Below are 15,013 nucleotides of genomic sequence, written 5' to 3' on the forward strand. Positions count from 1 at the left end.
ATTTCCTAGCTGCCAGTAACAGATCTGATTCAGACAATCAGACAGAGGGGTGCTTTCTTTCCAAACAAAATTGGGCATTAGCAGAGATACCCTACAATTTCCTTCTGGATTCTAGTTTGTCTTTTCTTCTTTCTAAACAAAATTGGGCATCATGCATGCATATGTCATCTGCATTATTATATAGCACAATCTCACTTGGCCTCCTTTCGTTTTGTTTTCCGGTACGGTCATGCTCATCTCCAGAAAACTATGGCTCAGTGAAGGAAGAAATTAACTTCTTAGACCAGCTGGTGTCTCCAGAAAATGGATTGGCATGGGTAAGGAACCACCTTGGGTAAAGCGCAATTTAGTTACTCACCAAGCTTATGATGCATAGTAGCTTCATAATATTGTATGCCAACAGCAATCAGCAGTTTGCAACGACGACTCACTCAAGTACATATCAACAACTAACATTACTGCCCATGCATATATATGCACATAATTTGCAGAAATTATCAATATATATATATATATATATATATATATATATATATATATATATATATATATGTATGTATGTATGTATGTATGTATGTGCGCGCTTGCTTGCTGATCGTCTGTACGTATCGTTATTGATCACTTCAATTAATCATGACACAAAGCTTAATTTATTTCCTTCACACATGCATCACAAGACCTTGAGGACAAATTAAACTTGGCCGACATGGCTGTCCGGCCCCTTTGCTGCCATTTTAATTTTGAAGGATAGCACGACTTGTGTACAGCCTGCACCAAATCAGATCGATGCACTTCACAGTCAAAGATACTACAGTAGCTTCCATTAAATAAAAAAGGAAATTATTGCCTGCAGGAACGATCATACTTACAGATCGATGATTCCATTATTATTTCATTAAAAAAAAGATGATTCCATTACCATCTTCTATAACATGAAACCAAAAGCTATAAATATCATGTGTTGAAACACTTCGAAACCAACTGTGTTGATCCTTTCAATATTTGATTTACCAAGAAGAGAGAAAAAACTGTTGCCATAGGAAAAACTTAAAACAGTTCCGTGCAAGTAGTGTGTTCCCCCTACTGTATGCCTCAAGACGATTTAATATTATTCTTTTTAAATCATTAAATTAGCTATGAACACTTGCTGAACATTAGTTCTAGCATTACTGTGCAATACTTCACAATCTACTAGCTGATGCATCAAATGGTAATCTGATAATAGTGCAACATCATTCATTCGTTTCCTGCAAAATAGACTATTATTTATAGATTCAGTATTCCGCAAATTTTAACTACAAATCAAAGTTCTTCTTTTATTTCTTATCAAATACGTGAGTTTACCAAATCACTTAGAATTAAGCTTCTTAATTTCTCACCATATTATGTTCAGGCTAATGGACAAACCGAGTCTAGCAATAAAACTTTGATTAAGCTTATAAAGAAGAAGATAGAAGAATATCAAAAAGGTGGTATGAGATTTTAAGTGAAGTTTTCTGGGCTCATCGTATATCTAGGCATAGTGCTACTAAGGTTACTCCTTATGAATTAATGTATGGACAAGATGTCGTTTTGCCCATTGAGATAAATCTTGGCGCATTGAGAGTGGTACGATAAAATAACTCGTCAGTCGTTGATTATTATAATGCAACGATAGATAGAGTAGATAACCTCAATGATGAAAGGCTTAAAGCTTTGAGAGAAATTGAAAATGATAAGTTGAGAGTAGCTAAAGCCTATAATAAGAAAGTAAAGGCAAAACCGTTTCAAATAGGGGATTTAGTTTGGAAGACGATTTTACCTGTTGGGTCTAAAGATAATAAATTCGGGAAGTGATCTTCTAGTTAAGATGGTCCTTTTAAAGTTGCAGAAATTGTGTCTAGAAATTCATACATGCTGCAATATGTACAAGGAGATAAGATGCCTCGCGCTATCAATGGGAAATACTTGAAGAAATATTATCCGAGCATTTGGCAAGATACTTGGGAAGGTAACTATACATGGCTGATGTAATTTACTATCATCTTAAGAAATATCACTATACGTGGCCGGTGTGAATATCATCGCCCTTAGAACATGTACGTATGGACGATATGTTGTTTGTATCGCCTTAAGTCATAACTTAGAATAGAAGATGAGATATTTGTGATTATCTTGTGTAAAAATATTTTTCGATGTGCAAGCTTTACCAAAAAAGGGGGGAGGGGGGGCATGTGTTGGTAGCAAACAATGGCACGTGTAGAATTTTTTATACACCGGATAGTCTGGTGATCAATGTCGTGTCATCGTCAGACTATCCGGTGCTTATAGTTCGATTTCGGCCAAAAGACATGCTTTTTGGAAAAAATAGTCTGGTGAATGATACGATGAAAACGCTGGACTATCCGATGTGTAGAAGATCGATTTGTGCCAAAAAATTGTTTTCTGTAAGAAATAGTTTGGTGGAGATTCCGGGGTATCACCGGACTATCCGATGTGTAGAAGGTCAATTTGCGTCGAAAACTTGCTCTCTGGAAAAAATATACCAGTGGAGATTCTGAGGTATCCCCGGACTATCCAGTGAGAAAAAGAAAGTTTTTAGCAAAAAAATGTTCTCTGGTGAGATCTTTGATGATTGCCAGATTATCTGGTGCGTTCAAAAGGAAAACTTTGCAAGAAATTTGCTCTCTGCAAATATTGGTCTAGTGACATGCTCCGGTGAGTATAAACGTGTCGTCGGAATATCCGGTGTATGTAAGACCGAGTCTTAGAGTTTCAACCGAGTGAACTCGCCGGATGATCCGGTGTTCTAGAGTTTGTTCTCACCGGACCATCCAGTGTTCAGTCCAAAAACAAATCGAAGTGGGTCGTGAATCTGTTCGGATCTCTTTAGCGATTTTGGCCGAATAGAGCGTGTTTAGGGTTGGAATAGAGTCCTACTTTGATTCCATAGGGTCAAGATCATACCCCCTTATAAATAATCGAGAAGTGGAGGCGGATTGCATATCCATCAGTCAATCGCATCCATTGTATCTACTTTTCGTTTTGCCTTTACTTTCCTACAATTTAGAGTTAGTTCTTCGCTGCTCTTCAAATCCATGTGGTTTGGATGGTAGTTCTTTGTCGATTTGCTCGTAAATCATCGGCGGCGATCCCCAAGGTTGTCGGCTGAAACCTTTGCTTGTTTGCTTATAAACCAGTCACATGTCGCTGTGAAAAGCGATAAGTATCCTTGACGGAAATCGTGTTGGCGAGGCGTTATCCAATTCCGCGCCAACAACAACATGTACATTAAACATGGTTAGCTAATTAAATTTTGGATGTCCATACCTTTTTTATCTCCTTTGGTGATAATAACTGATTAAGACAAATAAATATTGAACTGTTAGAGCCAGAAGGAGAAAAAAAACCATCAGGGTATGTAGACTGGAAGAAGCCATTTTGAACGATGAAATTTACATTGGATTTTGGATCTTCAATAATACACCTAGCAGCAAAGGTGGCAATACTATCAAGAATGTCGTCTTGGTTAACGATCACATAGCTATCATTATCAATGCCACTACTTTCGTCCAGAGTACTGACACCGGAATAAAATCACAGAAACAAAGACCCATGAACCCTTTCTCCCGTTGCAAGCACTGCTTGGGTCATCTCCAATTGCAATTTCCACCCCTGCGGCTCGTGCAACCAGAAACAGGGATCAGAGTGCAGAACAATCCAAGGACTGACAAGATGGCATGAATGGCTGGTGAACTGAACCTGCCATCATGTTGCAGGAGGACATGATAGTTGTTACGAAATGAGCAACCGCCTTGAAGCGGTTGATATTGTAAACGGAGAGACACCCCTTTCCCCTGTACAAATATACAACGAGATCAATTGATGAGACATCTGATTCATTCTCTAAACATTCTCTCGAGTCCACTGTTCACTGAGTTTCAACAATAGTATCCTGAGTAGCTGCAGATTGCTGTCGAACCATTGCAATGCGATGGAGGAAGCTGGAGCTGTCCACGGCAGCTAAAAGCTGGGCGTACAACAACTGTATCAACTAAGACGAACTTAAATCCCAGACCGATCGTTGCAACTCATTCATCCATGTGAATTCGGCTATTTCTTTCTCTGCACTATATGAAAAATAGACAAATAAAATATAAAATTAGTGATGTATCATGATCCGTTACTTATGATAATAGTAATGAGTCGTAATTATGATCGGTTACTAATGATGATTTATCAACGACGGGTTATTCTAGGCCAATCATAGATGAATTACAGGTTGTAACCCATCATTAATAATGACTCATTAGTGATTGATCATTCTAGGCTAATCAGTTGTGACCCATCAATAATGACGACTCATCAATGACGGTTATGATGAGTCATCAGTGACGGGTCATCCTAGCCAATCATTAGTCATCAGTGATGTGTCATTTTATGCTAGTCATTAGTGACAGATCAAGTTATGACCCGTTACTAATTACGGATTTGTTTTTTAGACAATAGGATAAAAGCTATCTTGACCTCTGCCTCTGTAGAAGCATCTGTCACCTATTATAGAGTTACTGTTAACATCATACAAACCCATAACGAAAATAACCAATTGATAAAATGCCAGTATGGTTTTGAATGACTGAACTTAGTAGGCATATAAACTAATTATTACTGAATATCCACCCATGCTTAACAAAAATATACATGATTGTAGTCTTAAAAGTGTGGCATACCGCACCATCTCTTTGTCTAGCCTCCTCACTTTGGTGCGATAGTACTAAAAATAGAGCCAATATATTTTTCATGATCATTGTACTAAAAATCAAACACAAAAAGTAGAACCAATACATTTCTCTTGATCATTATACTAAAAATCAAACACAGAATGATTGTTAACAAAGTATTTTGACTAAATATAAAGATTAAAGAGGACAGAATGCCAAGAGCGAAGTACGTTGTGCACAAATTGAACCGGTTTTCTGACTTATGAATAGGAACAATAAGCATGATGCTATATTTTTTTATTTTTTTCTCTTTTTTTCACCTCAGCAGCACTATAATAGGAACCATTGTATATTTCTACTCAAGTTTGATATAAGGGGTAGCAGCTATGGATACAAACGCACGTTTCGAAAACGATGCAGAAACTTTAGAGAGCGAGAACTCAATCTTCCAGATCAAATTTGGTCTCAAAAAATTTGCCTAACTGGACAAAGTGGGGGGAGAAATGGATATAACTTTTTTTTTAGATATCCATATGGTAAAAAAAAATATTGAAATCGGAGTTCGTATGCAAAAGTTATACATGTTTTATCGAAGGCACTCCGGGTCACCTATTTGAAACATTCGTTATATTGCTTACTTCAATTCTACAGTTGCTTTGGGTCAAAATGAACAGCTCAATTGAACTTAATTTCACTCTGTGATTCCAAAACTTTAAATCAAACTATTAAAAATATTTTATTCCCTTTGCTCTTAAGCTCTAGAGCAACCTGTAATTCAGATTGGTAACATGGTCATAGGTGGCGGGTCACTATTTTGACCCGTCACTAATCAGTCATAGGTGACGGGTCATATGACCTTCGGTAATAAAGGTTAAAAGGATAAAATATCCGCTTCCTATCACAACGACATAATAGCTGAGGTGGTAAGGGTGGCTTGCGCACGAGGGGAGGTCGTGGGTTTGATTCAAACGTAAGTCAAAGACTGAAAATAGTTTGAAAAATGGCGTGGCTTGTGAGGCATATGTGATAAGCCCCTGTGCTGGGATGGCTCGGATGATTTTTTTATTTTTTCGTATCCAAAAAATACAAAAAACATTCAGGAGTCATAAGTGACGGGTCACTGTTACAACCCATCACTTATATTCAGTCATTAGCAATGGGTCACTATTACGACCCATCACCTATAACCTTCATTACTGACAAATCAAGTTGTCACCTATCATATATGATCTCATTGGTGACAGATTAAGACCCGTCACCAATGACGACTCATCAGTAATACGTTTGGGGTGACAAGTATGGGACATATCATTAATGACGGTTACCACTCGTCACTCATGGTTTTTTTTTCACGTAGTGCTGAATCCTTCTTGAACAGATCAAACAAAGGAGGGCATGTAGGTAGTTCAGAAAGAAGACTTTTTTTGAAAGGACGGCAAGAGCATTGCCGAAATTTTTATAGAAGAGGAGAATTGACCTAGTTTAAATGAGAAATCGGTCCCGAAAATCTCACAACTGCACGATTTAAAGGAACCAGTAGACAACCCTAAGACGATAATACGACCTCAACAGAATGATGCCCACACCAGAGGCACAACCAGACAACAGATAATTCCAACCCAACTCAATTCAGGCGCTAACCTACCAAATGACTATCTCTCACACAACTCGGACGGCGGAGCCTTGCTCCCACACCGCCACAACCCGACAGGCGGAGCCCTGCTCCCACGTCGTACCTCTCTGACCCACAAGATGGCAGCGCGTCACTTTGGAGGAGCGCACACTAGAACAAAACGCTGTCGAGAAGAGCCAAACCAAAAAGAAAAGCCATCGTGAAATGAGGACATAGGGGTAAACCTATAGAAGAAGCTGGCGGTTCAAACTGAACCCGACCATGCCGCCACTAGGCCAACAACCATCGTAGCGCGTGAACAGGACCTCTAGAACGACGCCTCCAAGGAGGACGCAATGTTGAGTTGTCGTTATAGCCCGTTCGGTTGCCTGAACCAGGTTTTCACTCAGAAGGTCCAAGGGGAGGGGAGTGGGGACATGCCCTAACAACACCTCCAAGGAGGAGAACAGCTCCCGAGGGCGTCGCCTTCATCGAAGCCGGTCAAAAGCTAAGCAAAGCTTTCGCCAGCGGCTCTCACAACCCGCCCCTTGTGCACGGCCAGCCCACACAATGGCCAAAACCCAAGCAGCAGCAACGCTGCCACCTCATAGCTGCACCATCCCTCGACCATCCCAGCATCACGAATCTCCCCACAAGCCCAAACCTACAGAAGAGGAGGAGGCCAGGCAAGGGGAGGAGCAACGCAAATGCTAGGAGCCAGACACAGCCACGGCGAAGGTGGACACACGAGCAGCACCACGGACCACCCAAGTAGCACAACGGTAGAAACAGCAGCGGCACCACGGCGATAGCCCCAACAGCGAACACAAGCAGCGCCATGGCTACGCCACCATGGCAGTGGCACCACGGTGGTAGCAACATGGCGAACAATAGTACCATGATGGTGGCCCCCCACGGCGAGCATATGTAGGACCACATCGGCGGCAACAAGGCGGTGGCGAACACGAGCAGCGGTGGCAGTGGTGCCACGCCCATGCATACACCACTACAGCATCGCCATAGGACGGCCAGCACACGCTGCAGAGTCAGCAGCTACCTACACTCACGCGGACAACGAGAACTGGCCCCGGAGGCACACTATTGGCCCACGCACCAGCAAGCGCCGGTGGCACAGTCATGGCCGGGCCTGACAGATGTTCAGAAAGAAGACTCACCCATCAAAAAACAAGAAGAAAGAAGATTCACGTCAGGAGTGCATGAAGTTGATGGAGGGGTAGGGCACAACGCAGAGGAGGTCATGCTGGAAATATTGCAACAAATATTAAGTCTAGATTTTATTATGAGAAAAACTACATATGAAAATCTATATGCAAACACTAGAACTAGCATATTTCTCAACAAAGTTACACGCACAACTTGTTGGGTTGATGAACATGAACTTCCGCGAGGGCGATCTAGTCGATGTCGTGGAAGCAACTCCTCGGACGTAGTTGACGTCAAGGAAGTAGCAGTCATCGAGGATGTCGAGGAAGTAGTCGTAGTAAATGTCGACGATGCATACCAGGACGAAGACATGGTCAACAAAGAACTCATCGAACAGTCGCACGAAAATGCTGCCCAAAAACCTGGTTGTTGCCCCGTGCAGGACTCTACACGACACCGGATTTGAAGATCCCGCTCTCCTTTCTCCTTGGTGCACACCGATCAGAAAGGTCGACAAAGCTTAGCAGCAGAACAAAACAGTGCAGCCGCACAAGAGAGAGGAGGATTAGGAAAATAAGGAGACAAAAATCAGAGAGCCAACCAGGATGTCTCGTGGTTCTCATCTATACTCCTATATAATTCACAGTTGTAACTGATCCGGACGATCTCTACCATTCACCTAAGTTGATCAAATGGTCATGGTACAACATTGGATCTTGTTTCTCCTTCCAAAATATATTTAATCTCACATTATTTACCTTTCATACATATACATCTAATATTTGTCTTCCATATATTTTAAAAATACATTCAATCTTCTATTATTTGTCTTCCATATTTCTTGGATTGCTATATACTGGATTGATTCCACATGTGTAACATATGTGTAGTTTCTAGTATAGCCATAAAATGGCAGTTTCGGTCTGTCATAAATGGTAATTAAATCAGGCATTTTAATCTCATTAAATCGCCAGAAAAAATTGTCATATTTATCTCTAATTTCAAATGCTTGTTTAATCACATTGAAACATAATCATTGCAATAAAAGGAAAAAGAATATTGCATGATTGTCTGCTATATTTACACGTACACGTACACGCCGTGCTCATCACAAGTCACGCGATTTTTCACACGAAATTTGCACGAAATGTGCGCACGTGCGTAGCCGTAGTCCCCCTCTTCCTCTTTCCCATGTAGTTACATGTTAGCAATATAAGAGTAAAGTGTACATGTTTTAGAATTTCATGAATTGGCGCCGATTCCAACAGGTCGCCTGTGAGGCGCACGTCAGCATGCAATAGCTAGATTTAACATATGTGCTTTCTAGAGATATTACATTTTAACGATTTGAATCAATAAAAGAATCTCCAAGGGATGGATTAAACGTGTACATACCATCAGCGGATTGACTCTCTTAGTTTGTTAACTCACAGAAGGCTTAGCTAGAGTGCGCGCAGGAAGAAGCTGACTCGATCGACCATAGTACACAACACAGGTCTGTTTTGTATCTATGCGCATAATAGACCTATGTAGCAAAAATTTTCCTATTAGGCCATAATTGTGATTTTGATGATTAATGATAACATAGTCATTAGACTAACATGTTTGTCAATAATATATGTTAGTAGGTCTTATGGATGCAATAAATCAAGAAGTTACCGTAGCCAGGACAAAGTTTAATTAATTTGGAAAAAGTCCTAGAGAGATTGCACTCACCGAAAGGTCCGGCGATCAGAAGAGATGTACACCAGACTAATTCTTGCAGAGAAGAATCCAAGCGCAGAAGATCAAAGATCTACTCATCGGATAGTCCGGTAATGAAGTGATGCACACCGGAGGCTTCACCAGAGCATTTAACAGAAGGTATGGAAAACCCATAAAAGAATAAGTTCTACACACCGGAAGGTCCGATGATGAAGATATAGTGCACACCAAAATATTTTGTGTAGAGAAGAAGTTTGGTACGATCTAACTCAGAAAAACTCTCCGGATAGTCCAGTGATGGGTTGATGGTTACACCGAACAATCCGGTGTTCAGAAGAACTCTGAGTGGAGTTTCAACAGCTAGTTTTTGATAATGTACACACCGGATGGTCCGGTGCTTGTACCTCTGTTAACGCTGGATCATCCGGTGTTCACAGAATATGTGAGCCATTGGGATAACGGCTAGTCTATGGGGTTGAGGCTATAAATACTCCTCCACTCATTCATTTGAATTGCTGGAGTTCAGAGAAACCCTTGTACACCTAAGAAGACATACAATCCATATAAGAGCATAAAGTGTTCATCCAAGGCAACTAAGCACGCCATTAGTGAGTGATTAGTGCTTATAGACCTAGAGAGAAGAGTTGTTAGGTCCTGCAACCTAGAGTGTGGATCAAGGAGTAATCCAAACATGTACCAAGAGGTACGCCAGCACCTTGGAGTTTTGGAGCCTCGCTGGTAACTTGTTGACCCTCTGACTTTGTGTGGAGCGGCGGCAAGAGGATTGTGTAGGGACGCGGAGGCCCTTATCTTTGTGACTAAAGCTCCGAAGTGAAGACGGTGTACAGGTGACCGGAAGAGAGGTTAGTGGTGAGACCTCGCATTGGTGGCTTGATAGCTCATCGTGCTTGAGGCCTTGTCTTGCTGACTTGGTATCTCAAGAGCTGTGACCGGAAGAGACTTGGTGACCGAGAGCATATTCTTTGTGGAGCTCTAACGTGGACTAGAGGTGGCTTGTGTGCCACCGATACCACGGGAAAAAAAATCCCTCGTGCCGAGTTTGTCTCTCGACCTCATTTACGTTTCCGCATTTAATTACTTACAATTTACCTTGCAATTCTCTTAAACGGTAGAGTAGGCACACTAGATAAGTCTAGAGCACATTTAGATAGAAATTGAGATAGGCTTATCTTGTGAAAGTTTTAGAGTCAATAGTTTTAAGTGTCCTAATTCACACCCCCTCTTAGGACGTCTTCGATTCCCTTCAATTGGTATCAGAGCCTCGTGCTCTTCAATGGACTTAACCGCCAAGAGTTGTGACGTTCGAGGTTAGGGATGGATATTAGTAGTGCTCCACACTTTGACGGTACTAATTTCCCCTGTTGAAAAATTCTTATAACATAATATTTGGAAGCAAAAGGTCTAGATATTTGGAGGGTCACCGAAGAGGGGATGAAAGAACGCATCACCAAAGCGAAGAAACAATCTGATGCTTTAGCGAAGAGTATTATTTTATCATCTTTATATGTTGATGCATTCAATAGAGTATATTCTCTCACTAATGCACATGATATTTGGACTAGTCTCATTGAAATACATAAATACACAAAAGATGTGCGCAATGAGAAATATCATGTTCTTGAGACAAGAGGAAGAAGCAAAGTATTTGCAAGTATGGAAAGATGGGTGAGTGAAGATGAAGAGTCAAGCTCAAGTGATGAAAGCTTCACCATACGCTCCTCTAAGAGAAGCTCTTCCTCAAGGTCATCATCATGCAAATCATCATCACGCAAGTCATTTCACAAGTGCCTTATGAACAAAGGTATGAAAAGAGATGTAAGTGATGATGAATCCAATGAGGATTCACCCTCTCAAGAAGAACTTCTTGATTTGATAAATAAGCAAGAAAGGGCTATTAAAAAACAAACTAAAGAGCTTAAAAATTCAATGCACTTAATGATATTCATGTTACCTTTGTTTCTAATTATGAACAATTATTGTACAAATTCAATTTGCTAAACAAGGAGTATGAAGAGCTTAAGGTTAAATTTGAATACATTGAATCTCAACCTAAGGTCCCTTTGAAGCAATCTACCTCTCTCTTTAATGTCAAACCTGAGGTAGATGCTTCCACTTCTTATGATGATTTAATTGATTTATCTAGCTCACCCCTTTGCAATGAGAAATATATTTTGAGAATATTGTTGTAGAATCATCTAATGAACTCATTGCACACAAAAATGGCGAGCTTAAGCAAGAAGTGGAGAAGCTAAAGAAGTACTTGGCAAGACTAAAGGGCAAGAACCATGTCCAACCTCTTCAAAATAACTATGCCACCATGGTGAAGAAGCTTGCGGAGGGATCCACCGTGACATGCTTCAAGTGCCATCAAGAAGGCCACAAGTCCTTCTAATGCAAGCAAGTCAAGAAGGAGATCAAGGAGAAGAAGATGATGATAAACCTCTCCAAAAAGACCTCCAACATCTACACCAAATCCAACTACAATAACAAGATCAAGAGTAACCACTACAAGCTCAAGAAGAAAAACAATGGCAAAGTGGTTGTACACATGGTTAGGAGAAAGGATCGGAGGTGGAACCAACCTATTTGGGTGTCCAAGGAAATCATCACCAACATTAAAGGGTCTAAATCGGTTTGGGTTCCAAAGAAGACTTAAAATTCACAGGTCTTCGGGGATTTGGAGACTTGGCACACAAGATTAAGTGAAAATTCAAACAAAAAGTCAAGTGTACAAGATTGTACGCATTAATGAAAATCATGATCATCATATACTCAAATCTCCATCCAAAGGTGAAAGATACTAGATATAAAATATTTTCAATTGGTATCTTTGCCTTGCCTAGGATTGCATGTGCTTAATTTAATTCATTGCAATGCCTAGTGTGGGTTTTAAATATGGTAGGTTGCTTGTATGTCTCTCTCTCCTATGAGCAACCTACATGGTTTATTAGTTGTAGGTTTCTTTCATGGTACTAGTTCTTCAATTGGTAATCACTAGCTCTTCAATTAGTATTTCTTATATGCCATGAACCAATCCATAGGATAAATTCTGCATTGTTATCAATAATAAGTGCATATCTCTTACAAGTATTCAACACTTGTATGGTGTTTTTTATTTGTTACCAATTGGTATAATCTAAGCTCACGAGTCCTATGAAGTGATCAACAAGTCCCCGAAGATATGCAATACTTAAAAGATTCAATTAGTATCATTGTCAATTCATTTTCTGCATTTAAGCTACCTCTATGCATGATATGTCTTAAACTTCCTATCTTATCATATTATCTAGTTGTGCATATGTTTTACTCTCATCATATGAATGCACACATAGAGGGAGAGTTTATACCATGTGAGTTTTATGATTTAGGATCCTTGTTTGTCTTTTGTAATTGGTATCAATACCTCCTATTCTTTCAATTGGTATCACTACCTCATATCTTAAGTAGTATCATATGGATCATATTTTATGAAACTCTCTCCCAAATACTCTAAAGCTTTCCCTTGAGTTCAACATGTATTTATAGCCTTTTTGAGATCGTTGAGAAAGGGGAAGAATTTTGAGACCAAAGCAAGAGGCAAGAGAAATCAAGATGCAAGAACTATCTCGAGTAGATTGTTGACAAAGGGGATGCATCTTGAGTTGACAAAGGAGATGAAAAAGCTCTTGTATGGGTCGATCAAGGGAGATATAAAAATAGGGGATATTGTAGCAAAAACAGGAGATATAAATTGGTAAGAACATGATTGTCTTACAGTTAGTATCATAATTTGTTCTTACTATGCATCCAAGCAAAGAAATATGGACTTATGAACTTTGAGATCATGTATTCTCTTAATTGGTCTAAATTGGTATCATTTGCCTCTTGCTTTGGTTGTGTTTTCAACAATCACCGAAAAGGGGGAGATTGTAGCGAAAATGACCATACTAGGTCATGATTGTGATTTTGATGATTAATGACAACATAGTTATTGGGACTAACATGTTTATCAAGAATATATGTTAGTAGTTCTCATAGATGTAATATATCAAAAAGCCACCACAGCTAGGACAAAGTTTGATTGAATTGGAAAAAGTCCCAGAGAGATTGCACTCACCAGAAGGTCCGGCGATCAGAAGAGATGCACGCCGGACTAATTCTTACAGAGAAGAATCCAAGCGCAGAAGATCGAAGATCTACTCACCGGATAGTCCGGTGATGAAGTGATGCACACCGTAGGCTTCACCGAAGCATTTAACAAAAGGTGTGGAAAACCTAGAAAAGAAGAAGTTCTACACAACAGAAGGTCCGATGATGAAGACAGTGCACACCAGAGTATTTTGTGCAAAGAAGAAGTTTGGCGCGGTCTGGCTCGGGAAAACTCTCTGGATAGTCCAGTGATAAATTGATGGTTATACCGAACAATCTAGTGTTCAGAAGAACTCTGAGTGGAATTCCAATGACTAGTTTCTAAGAATATACGCACCGGATCATCGGGTGTTTACAGAATATGTGAGCCGTTGGGATAACAGCTAGTCCACGGGGTTGAGGCTATAAATAACCCTCCACTCATTCATTTGAAGTTGCTGGAGTCCAGAGAAACCTTTGTGCACCTAAGAAGACACCCAAGTCATCTAAGAGCATAAAGTGTTCATTCAAGACAACTAAGCACACTATTAGTTAGTGATTAGTATTTATATGACTAAGAGAAGAGTTGCTAGGTGCTGCAACTTAGAGTATGGATCAAGGAGTGATCCAAACGTGTACCAAGAGGTACATCAGCATCTTGGAGTCTTGGTGACTCGCCGGTAACTTGTTGACTCTCTGACTTGGTGTGGAGCGACGGCAAGAGGATTGTGTAGGAACATAGAATCCCTTGTCTTTGTGACTAAAGCTCCAAAGTGAAGATGACGTACAAGTGACTGGAAGAGAGGTTAGTGATGAGACCTCGTCTTGGTGGCTCATCGTGCTTGAGACCTTATATTTTAATTTGGTATTTCAAGAACCGTGACCAAAAGAGATTTGACAACTGGGAACATATCCTTTATGGAGCTCCAACGTGAACTAAGAATAGCTTATGTGCCACCGATACGACACAATAAAAATCCCTCGTGCCGAGTTTATCTCTTTACCTCATTTATATTTTCACATTACTTACTTACAATTTACCTTACAATTCTTTTAAACGATAGAGTAGATACACTAAAAAAGCCTAGAACACATTTAAATATAAGATAAACTTAACTTACGAAAATTCTAAAACTAATAATTTTAAATATCCTAATTAACCCCTTCTTAGGACATACTTGATTCCCTTTAACCTATCGTGTGTAGACAAATTCATATACTTTCAAAAGAGATCCCTTCTAAACAGGCATTTTCCCGCAAGGGCGTGAGCAACTGCTTTTAACAGTTGCCGGTACTCGATCAATTTGTGTGTAACAATTTACTAGCCGAAGGATTAACAAGAGTTAGGAATCATTGACCTTTCGATCCAAAATAAATGTCTCCTTAGTGCTACCAGATGAGGATGGGATTTGGGAATCAAGTACCTCAGCTGTAAACCCTAACAAAAGTGAAAGAAAAATCGTGATTCACATTTCTACTCTAGCCTAATAAAGATTAAGAAGGATCCATAAAATAGGACACGTTTCAAATACATGATAAAACACAGATAAGATTTTGTGAAGATAATTGGGTAAGTACTAGGCGGCATTCCACTTAACGAACAATACCCATTGCTTTCTAGCATTGCGAGGGAAAAGCACTATTCCGCTTCATATATCCTTCCATTGTCCAATCATAGAAGATAAACTTATAGCATGGAACAAAG

The sequence above is a fragment of the Phragmites australis genome, chromosome 22, assembly GCF_958298935.1.
Source record: "Phragmites australis chromosome 22, lpPhrAust1.1, whole genome shotgun sequence".
Lineage (NCBI taxonomy): Eukaryota > Viridiplantae > Streptophyta > Magnoliopsida > Poales > Poaceae > Phragmites > Phragmites australis.